Genomic DNA, 20,537 nt, shown 5'->3' with positions numbered 1-20,537 from the left:
CCAGATACAACTCTGAACTCCCAGAGGCAACATTTAGCACAAAACTCTGTAGCATGCCCATCTATCGGACTTATTGGGAAAGACAGACACCATTGAAGAAGGGTGATCTCACCTATAATTTGGCCCTATGACATTCAGGGATTTAATGGTGATAACCAGAAAATGGAATTGCATAGACTAAGCAACTTGGAGCCATGTCCATTAAGTGTATGTCCACTGCAATGCAAACCAGTTACACTTTTGAAATGGTCTTCAAGGGCAGCACCATATGAAGGTCATTCTAGTAATCAAACTGAGATCTACTTAAGTCTACAGATGTCTGTAAAATTGAAATATACTGAAAATGAAATGATGAGATAATGTTTCTATGAATGGTTTCTTTTTCAGACTTGGATGACTGTTTCCCTTGTCCAGAGGATCAATATCCAAACAAGGATAAGGATACTTGCCTTCCAAAACGTATAATTTACTTAACTTATGAAGAACCTTTGGGGATTTCTTTGGCAGTTATTGCAGTCTCCTTTTCTGTCATCTCAGCTGTGGTGCTCAGGATATTCATTAAACATCAGGACACACCTATTGTGAAAGCCAATAATAGGAACCTCACTTATAGCCTTCTTGCTGCTCTCCTGCTCTCTTTCCTTTGCACTTTGCTCTTCATTGGGCAACCTGACCAAGTCAAATGTCTCTTGCGACAAACTGCTTTTGGCATCATCTTCTCTGTAGCCCTTTCTTGTATATTGGGGAAAACAATCATAGTGGTCCTTGCTTTCATGGCCACCAAACCTGGATCCAAAATGAGAAAATGGGTGGGAAAAGGGCTGACTATCTCTATTGTCCTATCTTGCTCCTTGACACAATTCTGCATTTGTGTGGTGTGGCTCACAATTTTTCCTCCATTCCCAGATTCTGACAGGAACTCCATGGCTGAAGAAATTATCCAGCAATGTAATGAAGGTTCAACCACTATGTTTTATATAGTCCTTGGCTTTTTGGGGTTCTTGACTGCTGTCAGTTTCACCGTGGCTTTCCTAGCTAGGAATTTGCCTGACAGCTTTAATGAAGCCAAATTTATCACTTTCAGCATGTTGGTCTTTTGTAGTGTTTGGGTATCATTTGTTCCCACCTATTTGAGTACCAAGGGAAAATACATGGTGGCTGTGGAGATCTTCTCCATTTTGGCTTCAGCAGCTGGATTACTGGGCTGCATATTTTCCCCCAAATGCTATATCATTGTTCTGAGACCTAATCTGAATAAGAAGGAGCAACTAATGAAAAAATGAAAATGATTTTAACACCGTACCCTTTGAAAGAAATCTAATTAGTTGCTTTCAGCATATAGGTCCCACCCACCCCCAATTTGAAGTACGGTCTTTTTCCTTCTATCACTACATCAATAGGACATAGAAAGCAATTCTTCTGAGAAGTTTACTTCACAATCTAAAAAAAAGTCCCCTAATCACTTTTTAATTGTTAGATAATTGTTGATTGTTAGATAATGATTCTCAGGCCTAATCAGAGTAGTAGGCAATAGCTTTTTTAACAGATGAACAGAGTTGGAAGGGATGTTGTAGGTCATCTAGTCCAACTCCCTGCCCACGCAGGAGACCCAACAACATTTTTGACCGATGGCAGTCTCTTCTTGAAAGCTTCCAGTGTTGAAGCTCTCACAACTTCTGAAGGCAAGCTGTTCCATTGGTTAATTGCTCTCACTGTCAGAAAGTGTTTCCTTATTTCCAGCTTCAATCTCTCCTTGTTCAGTTTCTATACATTGTTTCATGGACTTCTGGTGCCTTGGAAAATAAGTTGATCCCCTCCTGTCTGTGGCAACCACTCAAATATTGGAACACTGCTATCATGTCTCTCCTGGTCCTTCTCTTCACTAGACTAGTCATGCCCATTACCTGAAATCATTCATCGTACATTTTAACTTCCAGTCCCCTAATCATCTTGGTTGCTCTTCTCTGCACTCTTTCTAGAATCTCAAAAACTTTTTTATAGTGTGGTGACAAAAACTGGATGCAGTATTCTAAGTGTGGTCCTACTAAGACTTTATAGAGTGGTTTTACTACGTCGCTTGATCTTGATTATGATCCCTCTGTTAATGCAATTTAGAATTTTTGGCTCCCACCACACACTGTTGCTTCATATTTAATTGGTTGCCCACTAAGACCCCAAGATCCCTCTCACATTACTGCCAGTTACACCCAGTCTATATGTCTACTTTTGGTTTTTCTTGCCTTTTCTCTACATTGACTTTCATTTCAATCAAGAAGATATAATCTGCTTGAATGTAAAAATCAATGGATTTAAATCCTGCATTCCAAGAGCTTCACAACATCCCTATCAAAAGAAAGAAAATGTCTATTTTATATCACTCATAAAACTAAAAAGCATCCCTGGTATGTGTGTGAAGGAAAAGGTTTGTCATCTTTTTGGGTGTTTTGATATGCTGTTAATACAAAATTAGGGATATTATGTGTCTTATTTGCCACTTAAAGCATCTTAATATTTCCCCTAATCCTTTTTTAAGGTAGAGGAAAATCCAAATTAAAATCCTTTTCCACAATTTTGAAAGTTTGAGAGTCACTTTGGTATAGCAGGTAAGGTGTTGGGTCAAAAACAGGGGGACAATGTGTTCTTGTCCTCCTTTAGTCATGAAAGCCTAAAAGAAATGTTGTTGTGGAACAGAGGAGATGTGTTTGAAGAAGATGGCATTGGAGAACTGCTTCTCAGCTTCCCTGAGTAATTAATCGTATTCATAATGACTACTGTCCAGTGGTGAGTTGCCCCCGGTTCTCACCAGTTCTATAGTACCGGTAGTAAAACTGGCAGGAGGCTCCGCCCACCGACCCCAACGTCACCAAAACACTTGTCCTGTGCATGCGCAGAAGAGCGAAATGCGCACGCAAACCAATAGTAAAGATAAGTAGAACCCACCCTGCTACTGCCCAACCTTTGTCTTCTTATTTAATTATGTCACTATTATTCCTGTTCCTTGGATGAGATCTAATTCTGCCCTACTTAGATTAATGCATAAGGGGAGCATTGATTATTTTGGGTTAAGCTTGAAGGTGAAGGCAATTATTTTAGACATCCAGTTCATTGTTTCATTCAGCTGGATGTATCTTTTTAAAAATGCATTTGAGATTTGGTGTGATCTGCAATGATATATTGTCCTGGAATCTATTAGGTTCATCTCAGCTGAGTGTATTCCTGGATGGGTTCACAATATTGGGGCAAGAGGGGGAAGGAGGATCCTGTGGAATCCTACCATTATGGATATCATTATTTAATTTATGATGAGAACATGGCATTAGAGCAGTAAACATATACAGTCAAGCCAAGTAACTAGATACAAAACATATATGGGGTATCACAGCGGCTTCATAATTGGATGTCCAATTCAGCTATCGAGGCAATCAACTCTGCCGTTGCTTTGTGCAGGTCTTCTAGGAATTAGAAAATGCACATTGTGGGTAATCTTACACAATATGTTTAATAGGTTGCATTAAAGTTTGCAATACCTTACATCTTCTAGTATCACTCCTATTCTGGTGAATAGATATCTATAGTTTTTTGCTGAATGAGATGAGTTCTGCATTGTAAGTTCATTGTCTGCTCCTGGCAAAATCCTGATGTAATTGAGATTCCAGGGACAGGATGGTATGGTGGTATATATGTTAATAATAGACAACCTATTAAGACAATTACAAGCATTACATATTTAAAGGACATGCCAAAGAAATAGAACTAAAGATCAGTATGTGCAAAGGGAATCTTAGCAAAGTGTAGGTAAATAGAGGAAAAAGACTTTTACAGTAGATATTCCTCAGGAAAGGGAAGGCAGGGCATAAGAGAGAGATTCAGAATACCTTTTCCTCAATTATGCCAGAAATAAGTTGATATTTAGAATAGCTTTGCCAGATTTTCAAGGTTTTTTCCCATTTACTTCACTAAAAATAAATGCCATTCTAAAAAACCAAGGTATTCCAATTTTTCAACCTGCTAAGTTTGAAAGCATGGCAGAATGCAATAGTACAGCTATATATGTCATCATCTTCTCTGCTTCTCTAGAGAAGCCGAAGAACTTATCTCAAGAGAATATCAGAATCCATCTCTTATCAGCCAGACAAGGTACAAAAGAAATCAGCCAATCAACGTCTTGAACACATACAGCCCCAATCTCAGGATATTTTGTCCCATTTGGAGAGCCAAACTGACACATGGTACTCTCTCCTGAAAAAGAATGGGGTCATCAATTTAAATGAGCCTTCCCCCATGTTGCCACTAGCTGCACCTTCTCAGAAAATTTACACCAACCTCAGATTCAGGGGTGAAATGCTACCAGTTCGGACCAGTTCAGGTGAACCAGTAGTGGAGATTGGGGCTGGTTCGCTGAACTGGTAGCAATGGCTGAGGGAGCCTGAGTGGGCAGCAGACTAATGCTACTGTTAAAGGTAGTATTTATTTATTTATTTATTTATTTATTTATTTATTTATTTATTTATTTATTTATTTATTATTTATTTATTATATTTCTATACCGCCTTTCTCCCGTAGGTCTCAAGGCGGTGTACAGTCAAGAAAAATATAGACACACAAACATCATAAAATTGCTAATTAAAATTGTTACTTAGTTTGGTCAATTAAATAAAACCCAGAATTAGATAACATTTAAAAAATCATTCGCATGTTTGTATGTTTAGCCCTGCCTGTTGGAACATCAGGGTCTTGAGGGCACGGCGGAAAGCACGGAGATCAGGGATATTCCGTATCTCCAGGGGCAGTTCATTCCAAAGGGTTGGAGCCCCCACAGAGAAGGCCCTCCCCCTGGGAGTCGCCAGTCGACATAATTTGACTCACAGTACCCTGAGTAGTCCCTCCCTGTGAGAACGAACTGGTCGGTGGGAGGCTATTGGTGGCAAAAGACGGTCTCGTAGGTATCCAGGTCCTAAGCCATGGAGCGCTTTAAAGGTGATAACTAACACCTTGAATCGCACCCGGAAGACCACCGGGAGCCAGTGCAGCTCGTGTAGGAGAGGTGTTACATGGGCGTAACGAGCTGCACCCATAATCACCCGCGCGGCTACGTTCTGGACCAGTTGGAGCCTCCGGGTGCTTTTCAAGGGGAGCCCCATGTAGAGAGCATTACAGTAGTCCATACGGGAGGTAACTAGGGCATGAGTGACCGTGCGCAAGGCGTCTCAGTCCAGAAAGGGACGCAATTGGCAGATCAGGCGAACCTGATAAAAGCCACCCCTGGCCACGGCTGTCAAATGATCTTCTAAAGATAACCGTGAATCCAGGAGGACACCAAAGTTGTGGGCCCTCTCTGTGGGGAGCAAGATCTCATCCCCTATTGTCAGTGATGGTACCAGCTGACTATACTGGGACTCCGGAAGCTACAGCCACTCGGTCTTGGAGGGGTTGAGTCTGAGTTTGTTTCTCCCCATCCAGATCCGCACGGCCTCCAGGCAACGGGACATCACAGCAAGGGCATCATTGGGGTGGTCTGGGGTGGAGATGTATAGCTGTGTGTCATCGGCATACTGATGAACACTCACCCCAAAACCACGGATGATCTCACCTAGCGGTTTTACATAAATGTTGAACAGAAGGGGTGAGAGGACTGACCCTTGCGGCACCCCACAAATAAGGTGCCTCAAGGTCGACCTCTGCCCCCCTGCCAACACAAACTGCGAACGGTCAGAGAGGAAGGAGGAGAACCACCGAAGCATGGTGCCCCCTATTCCTAACCCCTCCAGCGGTGCAGTAAGATACCATGGTCGATGGTATCAAAACCCGCTGAGAGATCTAATAGGACCAGGATAGAGGAGCAACCTCTGTCCCGAGCCCTCCAGAGATCATCCACCAATGCGACCAATGCCGTTTCTGTGCTGTATCGTGACCTGAAACCCGACTGGAACGGATCCAGATAGACAACTTCATCCAGGTATCGGGGTAGTTGTCGCGCCACCACACTCTCAACAACCTTCGCAACAAAGCGAAAATTGGAGACTGGACGATAATTTGATAATATAGCCGGGTCCAGGGAAGGCTTCTTGAGGAGGGGCTTCACAACTGCATCTTTCAAGGCAGCGGGAAAGACACCCTCACTCAGAGAAGCATTTATAATCCCCTGGAGCCAGTCTCGTGTAACCTCCCGGGAGGCCAGTACCAACCAGGAGGGACACAGGTCCAATAAACATGTGGCAGCGTTAAGCTTGCCCAGAATCCTGTCCACGTCCTCAGGAGCCACAGAGTCAAACTCTTCCCAGATAACGCTCTCAAGACTTGCCCCCGTCTCCTCCCCTGGATCTACCCAATCGGAGTCCAGACCTTCCCGAATCTGAGCGACTTTATCATGCAGGAATTGTACAAAATCCTCAGCTCGACCCTTTAAGGGATCTTCCCGTACCCCCACCTGAAGTAGGGAGCGGGTCACCCTAAACAGCGCAGCTGGGAGGTTCTCTGCAGATGCAATAAGAGCGGAGAAGTAGCTAGACTTCACCGCTCTTGTCGCCACTAGGTAGGACTTAATATAAGATCTCATCTGTGTTCAGTCAGATTCAGATCGGCTTGTCCTCCAATCACTCTCCAGGCGTCTTTTCTGATGCTTCATTCATATTTAGCTTCCAGCTACCTGCAATTACTGCGAGTTCAATTCTCACCAGGCGCAAGGTTGACTCAGCCTTCCATCCTTTCTAAGGTAGGTAAAATGAGGACCCAGTTTGTGGGGGCAATAAGCTGACTTTGTATAAAATATACAAAAATATGAAGGCTATTGCTTGTAAGCTTGCCTTGTAAGCTGCCCTGAGTCTCCAGAGAAGGGCGGCATATAAATAATAATAATTTAAAAATGGCTGGCTGGCCATGCCCCTGAACCAGTTCATGGCCCGCAGTCCTGCCTTGCTTCCCTGCCTTCCACGTGGCCTTCCTTGCATCCCTGTGCTAGTTTGCGAAGGCAGGCAAACGGAAAGCTACGTGGAAGGCAGGCAAGCACGGCAGGGCTGCAGGGACTAGCAGCTTAGTCCCTTCCCCAAAGACCTTCCATGCTTGCCTGCCTTCCATGCTGCCTTCCTGGAGTCCCGGTGGCCAGCTTGCAAAGGCAGGCAAGCGGAAGCCCACGTGGAAGGCAGGCAAGCATGGCAGGGCTGCGAGGAAGGAGCTAGCAGCTTACTCCCTTCCCTGAAGCCCTGCCATGCCTGCCTGCCTTCCAGGCTGCCTTCCCAAAGGTCCCGCACACTGCTTGCCTTCTGAGGTCAGTGTCTGGCTAACCCCAATCCCACACCCTTGGATAAAAAACACAGCGGCTGCTACCTTTGCCCCATGGGGGAGGGGAGAATGCAGGCATCATTCCAAGCAGCCCTCCTCATCCTCCTCTTCTCCTCCACCAGCTTCAAGGCTGGGCAAGGCTCAAGTGGCAAGAGGGAAGGCAAGATGACCACAACTTTCTCCTCCTCCTCCTTGCAGGTTCATTGAGTTTGTTTTGCAAGCTTGCCCGAGATTTGCAACTTTGCACAGCCTTTGTGGCTTTTGTGCAGCAAGCCCCCCTTTTCCTCCTTCTCCTCCGCAGTTCTAATGTGGGTTTTTAATTCACAAGGAAGGAAGAGAAACCCTACACATCCAACCTGAGGACTGATTAGTTTTTCTTGTCACTCGCAGTAGAAATCCAACCTTTGCGTGGGAGAGAGTTGCTTCCCGCTGGCCGGGCAGCCTTGGGGGAGACACAACCATTGCGCTGGGGCGGAGAGGGGTAGCGGATGAGGCACTGAGAGGGGCCACTCACTTTCTTCCTTTTCTGGATGCTACTGCTGGAGCCGAAACTGCTGCTCTGCTGGGGTGTGCATGGGCAGCTCCGGGAGAGCGGGCAGATGTAAGGCTGATGCTGGCAGTGGGGAAGGGAGACCCACTGTGCTCAGCCGAAGAGTCACCACTGTGCTCAGCCAAAGAGAACATGGCGAGGCTCGCTCACCTTTTGGGCTTGGCACACTCGGCTTCTGTGGGGCCTTTGGGTGACTGCTGGCCGCTTGCCTTCTCCTCCACCTCGGGTCCCACTGGCTGTATCCAGCCCATGATGGGGGACGTGCCGCTTCTGGACCAGGCCACCTGCCCTCCCAGAGTACTTTCTTCCTTCTCCCACAGCAGCTGCTCAGACCAGGTGTGTGTATGTTTGTGTGTGTGTGTGTGTGTGTGTGTGTGTGTGTGAGAGAGAGAGAGAGAGAGAGAGAGACAGAGAGAGACAGAGACAGAGAGAGAGAAGAAAGGAAAAAAAGAAAGCAAGAGTGACATGAGTGATGTCATGTTGGCCACGCCCTCCAAGCCACGCCCACAGAACCAGTGGCGAAAATTTTTAGATTTCACCACTGCTCAGATTCATTCTTCAGTATGGGTGAATCAATGTGCTTCTGGAACCTCAGCTTTTGAACCTCAATCCTTGGTTTATTGTAGTGTTCAGTAACTCAGTTTTCCCCTACTCTCTGTCTGGGAAGATTTTTCTTTCGCATAACTGCTGCTGGAGTGTGGTTACATTGGGTCTCTGTCTGCCATTTCTTTTAAAAGTTCAAAAGACACTTTTTAATATTTATTTGTTGAAGTTCAATCTTTATCTACTTCCACCATGATCCGCACTTGACATTTATCATTACAGCTAAAATAATTTTAAATTGCAGCAACAGACATGAACAATTCTTAAACATATATCCTAAGAACCATTTCTTATATTAATCAGACAGTATTACAAGAGGAAACAGCATCCCAACCTCAAAAGTCTATGGGAACAGCCAAGAATTCATGGCTTTCCTGAATTCCAAAAGGGTAGGGGCCATAAAATCTAGGTGACGAGCTCATGAGTGACTGTGCGTAGGGAGTCCTGATCTAGAAAGGGACGCAACTGGCGTATCAGGCGAACCTGATGAAAAATCCTCCCGGTCAAGTGCTCTTCTAAAGACAGCCGTGAATCCAGGAGGACACCCAAGTTGGAAGCCCTTTCCATGGAGGCCAAAGATTCGCCCCCAATAGTCAGCGATGGCACCAGCTGACTATATCGGGACATCGGAAACCACAGCCACTCGGTTTTGGATGGGTTGAGCCTGAGCCTGTTTCTCCCCATCCAGATCCGTACGGCCTCCAGGCACCAGGACATCACTTCAAGGGCATCGTTGGGGTGGTCCGGGGTGGAGATGTACAGCTGGTAGAGATAATATTGAAGTCAGATAGAGACATAAGAAACTGATGTCATAATTTTTTGTCTGGTGTCATATATTTATCCCCAGGGAGTTTTAACTCAGTTACTGATGACTGATCCACTAGCTCCTCTGGAAGCTGGTTATGGTTCCACTACTCTTTCTGTGAAATAATAAAATTAGTTTAGAACTTCCCTCCTGTCACTGTGAGATTATGCCCTCATGTACTTATGTTTTAATTAATAATGAGAATACTTCCTTCTAGAACTTTATTCACACCCTTTCATTTCATTTCATTTCATTTATTCGAATTTCTATACCGCCCTTCTCCTTTCGGACTCAGGGGGGTGAACAGCCAGATAAAAAACATCTATACAAACATCACAGTTAAAAATAAAGTTAAAATAATTTATAAATTTGGCCCATAATTTAAAACTTGTCAATTAAAATAAATATTAAAATTTTAAAACTAACCCTAAAATCAGGACAGACCGGCTAGCTGAAAAAAATGAGTTTTTAGGGCCCGACGAAAAATCCGGAGGTCGGACATCACTCGTATCTCTGGGGGTAGATTGTTCCATAGGGTAGGTGCCACCACAGAGAAGGCTCTCCTCCTGGGGGTCGTCAGCCGGCATTGTCTGGCCGACGGCATCCTGAGGAGGCCCTCTCTGTGGGAGCGAACCGGCCGGTGGGAGGCTATTGGTGGCAGAAGGCAGTCCCGTAAGTACCCTGGCCCTAAGCCATGGAGCGCTTTAAAGGTGATCACCAACACCTTGAAGCGCACCCGGAAGTCCACCGGAAGCCAATGCAGCTCGCGCAGGAGAGGAGTCACATGGGAGTGCCCCGTCGCTCCCATAATCCCCCGCGCAGCCGCATTCTGCACCAGTTGGAGCCTCCGGGTGCACCCCAAGGGGAGCCCCATGTAGAGAGCATTACAATAGTCCAGACGAGAAGTGACGAGTGCTTGCGTGACCGTGCGTAGGGAGTCCCGGTCCAGAAAGGGGCGCAACTGGCGTATCAGGCGAACCTGACAAAAAGCCCCCCTGGCCACGGCTGTCATATGCCCTTCTAAGGACAGTCGCGCATCCAGGAGGACACCCAAGTTGGGGGCCCTCTCCGTGGGGGCCAATGATTCGCCCCCAATAACCAGCGATGGTGTCAGCTGGCTATACCGGGACGCCGGCAGCCACAGCCACTCGGTCTTGGAAGGGTTGAGTCGAAGCCTGTTTCTCCCCATCCAGACCCGCACGGCCTCCAGGCACTGGGACATCACTTCCAAGGCATCATTGGGATGGTCTGGGGTGGAAATATACAGCTGAGTATCATCAGTGTACTGATGGAACTCCACCCCAAAACCACGGATGATCTCACCCAGCGGCTTCACATAAATGTTGAACAGGAGGGGCGAGAGGACCGACCCTTGCGGCACCCCACAAACAAGGCGCCTTGGGGTCGACCGCTGCCCCCATGTCAACACAGATTGCGACCGGTCGGAGAGATAGGAGGAGAACCACCGCAGAACAGTGCCCCCCACTCCCAGTCCCTCCAGCTGGCGCAACATGATACCATTGTCGATGGTATCAAAAGCCGCTGAGAGGTCTAATAGGACCAGAATAGAGGAATAACCCCTATCCCGGGCCCTCCAGAGATCATCCACCAACGCGACCAATGCCGTTTCCGTGCTGTACCCAGGTCTGAAGCCAGACTGGAGCGGATCCAGATAGACAGCTTCATCCAAGTACTGGGGGAGCTGTCGCGCCACCACACTCTCAACAACCTTCGCAATAAAGCGAAGGTTGGAGACTGGACGATAGTTAGCCAAAATAGCCGGATCCAGGGATGGCTTCTTGAGGAGAGGCCTCACCACCGCCTCTTTCAAGGCGGCCGGCAGGACACCCTCGCTCAAAGAAGCGTTAATAATCCCCTGGAGCCAGCCTCGTGTAACCTCCCAGGAAGCCAGCACCAACCAGGAGGGACACGGGTCCAATAAACATGTGGTTGCGTTCAGTCGTCCCAAGATCCTGTCCACGTCCTTGGGAGCCACAGGATCAAACTCCTCCCAGATAACACTCTCAAGGCCTGCCTCAGTCATCTCGTCTGAACTAACCCAGTCGGCGGCCAAGTCTTCCCGAATCTGAGTTATTTTATCATCCAGATACTGTACAAAATCCTCAGCTCGGCCCTACAAGGGGTCCTCCCGCGCTCCCAGATGGAGGAGGGAGTGGGTCACCTTAAACAGGGTGGCTGGGCAGTTATCTGATGACGCGATAAGAGTGGCAAAATAGCTAGATTTCGCCGCTTTTATCGCCACTAGGTAGGTCTTAATATGAGACCTTACCAGTGTCAAGTCAGACTCGGAACGACTGGCCCTCCAACCGCTCTCTAGGCGTCTTTTCCGGCGCTTCATCTCCCTCAGCTCCTCAGAGAACCAAGGAGTTTAAAGGTTTCAGTCATGTACCCCCTTTCTTTCTGCCTTCTAGGCTGAATATATTCACTTCCTCTAATATTTCCTGATACGTTTTCTCTCTGCTCTTGTACAATTTTTGTTGCCCATCTCTGGACTCACTCAATCTTATCGATACATTTTTTATGTGAGGTCTCCAGAACTCACTTGTTAGTGATCAAATTGCAAGGGTTCAGAACAAAGAATAAGCACTAATGAATATCTTTATGAATACATATGTATAAATTAAAACACCTGTCCAATTCTAAAACAGAAATGTATTGACAGATCCTAACTCTCACTGAAGGTTCTTCACTCATAATTACCAGCACACTTTGGCTCTGGCATTTGCTGAAAAAGGGATCAATGAACATTCTGAGATTTTACCCAATGTTAGCCTTGGTTTCCATATCGCTACTCACTATTCTGTGGCAATTATAACTTATCATTTAGCAATGGAATTTCTATCTACAAAAGATAAATTTATCTTTTGCAAATGCAATGACCAGACCAACACAGTAGCTGTCATTGGAAGACCCCATATTAACACCTGTCTCAACATGGCAATCCCTCTATGCAACTACAAAGTACCCCAGGTGAGACAAAAAATGGTTCAATATGAGTGGTTCACCATCTATTTATTATATTCAAAAGGTGAGTCACTGAAATGAAAATTTGAGCAAAACCATGAATAAGAACATCTTGAAAGGGCTGTCCCTTTTTGCTTGATGAGCAGAATTGCAGATGTCATGTAAAACTAATTTTTAAGCACCACATTTTTGTATCCCACTCAAACCCAGAGATTGGATTAAATAAACATGCATGCATTGGTTTATTGTCATTGTTGTTGTTTATTATTATTTACTTTATTCATTAAACATGAAACTCAGTCAACTGAACATTCAAAAATGCATCACAAATACCATTGACTGGTTCTAATCCGTATCTAATGATATGGCTTTCTTCCAGCGGCCTAGGTATCAACCAAGTACCTTCTTAAGACGTACGATGTTCCAAGTAGCACAGTTTTTTGCACTTCCGCTGGTGTTATTGCAGGAAGCTGCAATTTGTTGATGAAGAGACTTTCTATGTTTTCAAAGAAAGGAATCTGCTTTGACTTCATAGAATGTCTTCCCCAGATAATATATGGTAATGCAGCTTCTGAGTGGATAGAAAATGCAGGTAAAATATTCAAAGTGATCATGGAAAGTACAGTCATTACAGTTGTCTTAAGTGCTGAAATTTCAGGCTGGGTGTCTTTGAGACTAATGATCTATTTTTTCTTTTTCTTTTTTTTTTTTATTGAAAAAGTTTTCAAATACAAATTTTCCCCCTTTTTTCCTTCCCCCCCTCCTCCCTAACCCCCCCTCGCTACCCATCCCCCCGTGACTTCTTCACACCAAAAACCTAATTCATAACAGATTACATAATATTTTACCATCGCCTTACTCCCTCCTCTATATACTGACCCTTACTTACTAAAAATATTATTAATATTGTTACTTTCCCCTTTTACCATACATTTCAAAAAAAAAAGCAGTCTGCTATAACATTGTATGATAACTTCTAGTTTAGCATAATATTATTATAACTCCCAATTTAGCAATAATCTGCCCTTTTTGTCCTCCCCAAAACTTATATCTATATATTATTACAACATTTCAAAGCAACCTTCCACTTTAAGACTGTATAATAGATCCTACTTTAACATTTATTCTTTGTGTATATTAATATAACATTTCAAAGCAGCCTTCCCCATAAATCCTAATTTAACATTTATTCAACACTATCCATTTCCTCCACTACCCTAAATATATCACTTAAACATCCCTTTTCTTAAGCTAATCCATCAGTAGACTAACATATTTCCACCCACTTTCCTACAAAATTACCATGCACAACAATTCTTAATATCTTTAATCCACTGCCCACTCTGCTAATATCTATATATATATATATATATATCTATATATCTATATATATATATCTATATATATATATATATATATATATATATATATATATATATATATATATTCCGTTATTTTAAAAAAAAAGACAATAACTTTAAATTTATAATCCATATAATATCTTCTTTGATGTCTTTCCACTGGATTGTTGAGTCCCTCATCCATAATTGGGTAACGTAGCATCCTGGTGCAACAGTTTGTTCAAAGTCTTCAGTCATCATCTGCCCCCATCAGTAATGAATATCCTCATATATATATAAAAGTAAAAACAACCACCCGAGCTCTCTTGCCTTGTAGCTCAGAATAGTTATAATATATTTATCAATACAAGAAAGAAATCCAAAATAGATAATTCAAATCCAACAGTTTAAGGCTCTTTTCACATCCCAAAATTACGGCATTGCAGAGGTCTGTCACTGTCCTCAGGATGATATTAACCAATACTTCGCCTCCACTATCTTTTCACATATTCATTCATTTTTTTTAAAATCACTGGCTTCACCGTTGCTTAATTTAGAAATTTCTGTTTTTATGAGACCTATTTCTTTTTTTCTTTTCTTTTTGTGGGTTTAATTTCCATCCTGTTTTCCTTTCTACAAGTTGTATATCAACTGATCGGTTTTCATTCTGCTTAAGTTGATCTTGTTGGTTTTGTTTTTGTATCTCATATTTCTTTTTTGCCAATTGTATATCAGCTAATTGATTTCCATACTTGTCTTTAACTTGGTGAATCATCACGTTGAAATCAGATGCCACTTCTCTCATATTTGTAGATAATCCAGCTGGGGTATCGAGAGAATCCAAAGGCAATTTGTTTACCGCAACCTCTGTAATTCGATGTTTTCCCTTTATTTCCAACTCCTTCTGCTTATCCTGTATTGTGCCTATAGATGTTAAGTTCATTTTCAAAATTTTTTGATAAAATTCTTCCGCTTTTTCAACAGTATCTAATTGGTATCTTTCTCCTTGATATCTCAATATTATGCCAACTGGGGCATCCCACCTAAATGGAATATTTCTGTATTTTAACTCAGTCACCAGAAAACCAAATTTCTTCCTTTCCGTTAACATCTTGGGGGGGAGCTCTTTGTAGATCCATATCTTTCTTCCATACAATTGCAAAGTAGAATTAAAGGAATTTTGCACAATATTATTCCTAATTTCTTTATCTGTAAAATAAATCACCACATCTCTAGGCAATTGCCTTTGCTTTGCAATCCAGGAGTTTATTCTGTACACTCTGTCAATCCTACAAAACACTTCCTCAGGTTGAACCTTTAAAATCCCAGCCAGAATTTCAGAAGATATTTTCCTTAAATCATCTCTGTTATTTTCCTGCAAACCTCTGAGTCTGATCGCATATTCTGTAAAATTGTAATGCACCATTAGGACCTCTCTTTCAATCCGTTGTTGTAAATTTTCTGCATTACAAGACTTTTGTTCAACCTCCATTTTAGGTTTTTCTTCTGAGCTATTGTCTTGAATGTTTGTCAAATCATTTTCAATTTTTTGCATTTTATTATCCAAATTGTCCTCAATTTCTTCCACTTTAGACTCTAATAAGTTAGTATTTTCATCCAACTTAATCATAAATTCTACAAAGCCATTAGCCATTTTTATAATCTTTCGATCCAGAATATCAAACTTTAATTGCACTAATTCTTTAATTTCCTGCTTAAATTTTTCAAAGTTCTGATTCACAATCTCATCCCTTCTTACAATCTCCTCCAAAAGAAATTCAATTATATTAAAATCAGTTTTCTGAGACTGGAGCTTTAAAACTTGGTCACGTAATTTGTTAATGGGGGAATCCCCCCCCCATTGCTTGTTTGTCCGGCTTTAATGCCATATTTCAACACAGACAAACTATTTTTAAAAAAAAAAAGAAAAGAGAGGCAGCAGAGAAAAAAAAAACTTCTTTCTAACCAAGATCAATATCAAATCTCCAGGAACAGAAAAAACACAAAAGTAGAGCTTTATTTTCAAGTGTAGCCAAAAATACTACTTTGTATCTCAATAGGAAATGGAAGGACTCTCCCTTTCAGCCCCTTCTCAAGCCTCGGCAATCGCCCTTTTTAAAGATTCTTTTTTCCTTTTCCTTTTCCTTCTTCAATAATTGTTATAAAATAAGTGAGATACTTGCAATTCAGGGTCACAGGTCCAGCTCATATCCTTTCAAATGTAGCCAGGAGCATTTATTCTGCTACTTTGTAACTTAATAAGAAACGGAAGGACTTTCTCTTTTCAGCTTCCCTGCTGAAATAAGTATTAATACTTGCAATTTAGGGTCACAGGTCCAGATCCAAATCTCATCATCTTTAGTTAATCTGTTAAATATCTTAAGAAGCTTGTCTTCGTAGCCTTGTTCTGCAAAAAGGCAGAAGTCTCCCAACGCCCGGAGCGGGCGGCAAGTGCTATAGGGAGCTTCCTCCGCCCGCCCCCAAGTGTAAAAAAAAAAAACCCTGGGGGCTATGGAGAGCTCTACCTACACTCACCTGCTCTATCCCACATTTCCTCCTGGAAATGGGGTTTTTCAAGCCGCCTTTGCGCTGTACAGGCGGCTCTTTACAGGCGAAGGGGCTGGCGGTCCCGAGAGACCGTCTGGTGGCTACGAAGAGCAAACCGGAAGCCCCAATGATCTATTTTTTCAATTATGATAATATTCCAAAGGAGAGAACAGCCAAAGTTTGGATCATGAAAGCCCAGATGGAATTCACATCCATTCAAATGCAAAGACGTTGCCCATTGATTTTCTCCATGGTGCATTTTCTTTTACAATTCACTCAAAGGAGCTGACTGGATTTCAACAATTTATGAAGAAGAGAAACCCAAACTTAGAAAAAGATGAAGGGTTTATTAGGGATTTCTGGAAAGATGCATTTGAATGCTCCTTCTCCAGTGATATTACAGGTGGGAATGCTGAAAGGATCTGCACTGGAGAAGAGAAGCTGGAGACTCTTCCTAATTCTGTCTTTGAGACCAATATGAATGCACATAGTTACAGTGTCTATAATGCTGTCTATTCTGTGGCACATGCTCTGAAGGCCATGCACTCTTCCAAACTCAAAGTGGGACGAAAAATGAATGAGAGGAGATGGAAGCTCTTCCTCCAGTCACCCTGGCAAGTAATGTTGGCTAATACAAAATTTGGGGAAATCATCAACTAACAGACCAGGAGACTGGTTTTGTGTTTGGTTTTGTTGTGTTGTTTTAACAGTTAGAATGCTTTATAGATAGTTCTATAGATACTTCTACTATATAGAAGTAGTTGATATAGTCATATGAAAGAAAATTAAAAAAGGAATATAAATCTAAGGCTTAGATAAAGACACAAAAATATGTAACATACGAACTTCATTTTATGTCTAAAATGATATGTACAGGATCTTATTCAATCCATTATATGTGACAAGTTTATATGTAGAAATTTGAAAATGGCTTGACTACTGAATAGTATTATTATTCCTCACTAGATGAATTATTCAGTTACTAAGTTTCAAAGGTGTCAAAGGTATGTATTGAAAAGGTAACTATACTTGTGTTACTTCCAGTGAATAACAAAGTTGTCAATGAATTGCATGAAGAATATTTCAAGTTTATTATTATTTTTTTTAAAGTAACACCTGGCATTATCCCTGGATGGAAGTAAAAGATATCTTGACCTAGAATTGTCTGTCTCAGAGAATTCTACCTTGCCTACACTGTCTCTTTTTATGACCCTGTAATCCCTTAATTCAGAGTAGAGTTGGGGCAAGTGAATAGAGCTGAGTGTTTACTGGCCGGATGCCCTTCCTGACTCCACACAGAGTTCATAGCAGATATTTTCTCTTTGTGCCCTCATGGAGAAACAGTTTTCACTGTTTAGGATTGAACTCTTAACCTTCTAAATGGGATGCAAGGGTCTTCACCACTCGGTCACGATGTCACTCTCTATCTTGCCTATTATATGGGAGAACACTGAATTCCCCATTTCTGAAATGCTCAATCAAAGCAAAGTGATTTCTCAGTTCGGCTCTTTTCTTGATTTTCTGTTAGAATTCTCATCTGACAGTTTTTCAGCTGAGAGTTAAAAATGCATTTGATAAAAATATATTTTGTTTACCAGTTTGAAATAGTTTGACTGAGGCAAAATGGAAGTGCTTACTTTTCTTTAAGCCTAGGCCAAATTGAAAGAAACAAATAGAAATGTTCCCATCCCCTTCAAAGAGTCCTGATAACTTTCCTGTTTCTTTCCTCTGTTTTGTCATCTTCCTCTAGCTCAACCTTTTTTTTTCAACAAGTCTCCTTTAACAACAGTGCTGGAGATTTCTTTTGGCCCCATTGGGGAAATAGAAACGGGACTTGATATTTTAAATTGGGTCACATTTCCAAATAAGTCCTTTCTGAAAAAACAAATTGGAAAGATTGATCCCCTGGCTTCCTCAGAAAAGTTCCTCACCATTTCTGACAAGGAAGCCATTTGGCCTCTCATCTTTAACCAGGTATGTCTCATTTTTCCCTTTTCCTGAAATTATTAGCCACAGATTGATGCACTAAATCAGGGTTGTCAAACTGGCAGCCACAGGCCAGATGCATCAAATGCAGGCCATGTTGACCCCAGCTCCATGACGGGGAAAAATGTCATGATAGGTTACATGATGGCAATAGGACACCACAAGTTTGATGCCCGTGGAGTAAATAATTAAACAATCACAATCACAGCAACATTTGGAGTAAGCAAGCATTGAGCAGTCCATATGCTATTCATTGAAGTTACAATGACACTGGAAAAAAAATATGTATGACCACTGTTCACACTTACAAGCATAGGAGCATCTTCATGGTCATGTGAGTGAGTATTTTTTCTTTTGAATGTGATCTGAAGACAAACTTCTAAAGTCAAAGAGATGTGTATGTGTGTGTGGAGGGGTGTCATTGGTGCTTCTTGAGTTTGTTTGTTTTCTTGCAGACATATCATTACCCAAATTAGATGACATCATCATTGTGGTACCAAGTTCAGAGAGCATTAAGCACCCCTCATTTCAGTCCAGAGCTACAAATGTTCTTCTTTACTGGATCAAAGAGGTAGTTTAGGATTTGACTATACAAAATATTTCTCTAATTTCAATGATAAGCTATCTTAGTATACAGGATGTCTTTCTAAGTGCATTTGCAAAATACTTTGGAGGTGTAGGTACTTTAAGATAAACAAAATTTATTAAAATAGAATGATTTCTTTTTAAAAAAGTAATTTCATGATTTCAATACTTTAGAATTAACTTTTTAATAACCTCCTCTGAAATAGGGGATGGTTGATCAAATTCTTTGATTAGAGAAAATTTAATATTAATAACACTTTTTGCATGAAAAAAAGAAAAAAAATGCATTTATGATCTGTAGTTTCAATGATTTACAAAATGAATAATTCTAGAATAAGAGATGACTTTGCAGTAAATCTTGTCCTGATGAAAAAAATAAATAAATTGGGAGCTGCTTCTTTCTCTTTTTAACCATTTTAAAAAACTTTTGTTGTTTCTTTCTTTCAAATTTTCATCATATTTTTTATTCTGTATTGGTTCATTAGTTTCTACATTCCATTTAAAGCTTTTAATAAAATGTTTTCAAAAAAAAGAAGAGGAAGAGAAAAATAGAAAATTTTTGCAGAAGACTTTAATTGTCTATCTAGCTACATAGTTATTTTGCTAATCCAAGTAGAGTAATATCATGGCATATCATCCAGAATTTAAATCACTTTTGTCTGACAATTGAAATAGCCTGCAGAAACTCTGTTTTTGGAATATATTTCAATTTTTTTAAATTTTATTTATTTATTTATTTAATTTGTTTCCCACTCATCTTGCCTCCATGCACCTCTGGGTAGCTTAAACCATAAATATACATATAAATATGCACAATCACATTACATATATTGAATCCATATCAAAATGTATTCTAATGAATGATTTTTTTAAAAAAATGCTATTTATCTTACTATCTTTCATCTATCTATCCATCCATCCATCCATCCATCCATCTATCCATCCATCCATCCATCTATCCATCCATCCATCCATCCATCCATCCATCCATCCATCCATCCATCCATCCATCCGTCTACTTAAAATGCAGCACCATTCCCACTAAGATTGCACATTACCTATAAAATTCATTAAAGAGGAAGAGTGTGCACGCATTTTTTCTAAAAATAAAATATGAACTAATCAGTGAAAGAAAGGATATGATGGAAAAATTCTTTCTTATCTGTTTCTACATTTGTAACACATTCATTTATCTATAATTCTATACAGATAAATTTTATGTTTATTATTTTTTAAGGGATAGTAACTCCAATAGTGAGGAGAAGAAAACAGGAAAATGCAACATCAATGCTTGGACTAAATATGAATAGTTTGTATATGTATAATTGATGAAAACAATAATTTGCCAAAAATAAATTTTGTGTGAATTCTGCTTTTATTTACGAACAGGCATTACCTCTTTCCATCTGTAACAAGGAATGTCCTCTTGGCCATAGCAAGATAAAAGTGGAAGGGAAATTATCATGCTGCTATGACTGTAAATTATGTCCAGAAGGGAAGATAGCTGACCAATTGGGTAAGCAAAGGAATATATTAAATGCATCAATGATATAATAAATATAAACAGGGGCTGAATTTTAATAAATATTAGATTCAGAATAGAGCTGGAAGGGACCTTGGATGTCTTCCAGTCCAATCCCCTGATCAAGCAGGAGACCTTATACCACTTTGTTGAATGCCATGCTGAAGCCTATACTATATATACTATAGTCTCTACTATAGGTATCTCCACAGCATTTCACTGGTCTACTAATTTAGTCACTTTGTCAAAGAATGAAATAAGATTGGTTTGGCATGATCTGTTTTTAACAAACCCGTGCTGGCTTTTATTCATAACTTTATTTGTTTCTAGATGTTT

The 20,537-nt window shown here is 41.3% G+C and overlaps 1 pseudogene; it reads left to right on the top strand.

The window, feature by feature from the left end:
* Positions 1-359: 359 nt before the first annotated feature.
* Positions 360-1,416, top strand: LOC148113791 (vomeronasal type-2 receptor 26-like; annotated as a pseudogene).
* The last annotated feature ends 19,121 nt before the right edge of the window (positions 1,417-20,537 follow it).

This window comes from Pantherophis guttatus, chromosome 4 (assembly GCF_059756535.1).
Source record: "Pantherophis guttatus breed Tessera chromosome 4, ASM5975653v1, whole genome shotgun sequence".
Classification (NCBI taxonomy): domain Eukaryota; kingdom Metazoa; phylum Chordata; class Lepidosauria; order Squamata; family Colubridae; genus Pantherophis; species Pantherophis guttatus.
This window is presented reverse-complemented; position numbering and strand designations above follow the sequence as displayed.